This window comes from Anoplophora glabripennis, unplaced genomic scaffold (assembly GCF_000390285.2).
Source record: "Anoplophora glabripennis isolate ALB-LARVAE unplaced genomic scaffold, Agla_2.0 scaffold3402, whole genome shotgun sequence".
Classification (NCBI taxonomy): domain Eukaryota; kingdom Metazoa; phylum Arthropoda; class Insecta; order Coleoptera; family Cerambycidae; genus Anoplophora; species Anoplophora glabripennis.
Genome location: NW_019419490.1, coordinates 7,153 through 8,470, shown reverse-complemented (window position 1 = coordinate 8,470; position 1,318 = coordinate 7,153).

Below are 1,318 nucleotides of genomic sequence, written 5' to 3'. Positions count from 1 at the left end.
AGTATTTTGTATTCTTTCATTAATTTTGATACAGAACCTCAAAATTTAAGTCAGTAAACATTGGGTTTCTTTTTTAAATAAGCAAGATACACCCTCGGAGTAAAGAAATTTTAATGATCGCCGATCGAACTTTGCCGACAAGTTACAATTGAAACTGGGACGTTTGAACTACTCGCTCAGATTTTTAACTGCCAAGATTATTCTGTGTTTAAGGATCTTGACATACTAAATTCACAATATTCGACAGAATAAAATTGTATTTATAACGAAATATCGTTTCTGACGGAAATACTCGGATTTTTAACAACCTGCCAACCTGTGTTCGACGATCTTGACGTACGAATGGAAATTCGCAATATTCAACGGAATAAAAATGTTTTCGTAAAGGAATATCGTTTCCGATGGGATAAAACGAGGAAAAGTATCTCAATGATATTTATTAATAACTAAAAACTACACTAATCATAATTACAATGTAGTCTACCAATACAAGAAACATTATCAAGCAATCACGAGTCCGATACGGACATAATATGTAGTGTCTACATTATCTACAAAAATTAATTTAAAAAATATCCAATTACCCACCTGTACGAGTTTACTTAACGAGGAAATACTGGGGCTTATACAAAAACTACACACCATTCTTGGACAACAACGATTGGACGTTAAGTTTCAGTTTGTACATTAGTTTTTAAAGATACTACCCTACGAGTTCCTACAACGATAACATTTAAGTAACATTTACGGATATATAAACCGTACGAGCCCGAACCCGAAATGAACGGTTAAAACATCTATAAGATCCGCGGGGCCAGTTTAAAAATTCAAGTATCACAAAAGATTAATAAAAATTAATTTCTATTAGGAATTCTAAAATAGTTTCGTTAATCCCGGTTAATCGTGAGTAATAAAAAGGTCGATATAAAAATAACGCTTTCCGCGTGTAGCAAAGTATAAAACAATTCTACTAAAAATTGAAAGTAACGCGGCCCATTCAGATGTTCAGGTAGAAAATGCGGCCCAATTAAACGATCGCCATATACTCCTGCCCATACATTGACACCGAATCTCCTCTGAAAGCTAAAACGACGAGTAGTGTACGGGTTTTCATCTGACCAAATGTGACTATTATGGCTGCAAAGAAATTAGCTCTGTTTCACTTTAAATAAAATTTAATATTGAAGTTACAAAACTCCAAGAGTTCAAGTAATTTAAATTTCATTTCACAACCATTTCAATTTCATTACAAAAATAATGACATAAAAAACCAACACTCACTAGATAAATTATAAAGAGAGGGTGAAATGTATGTAGT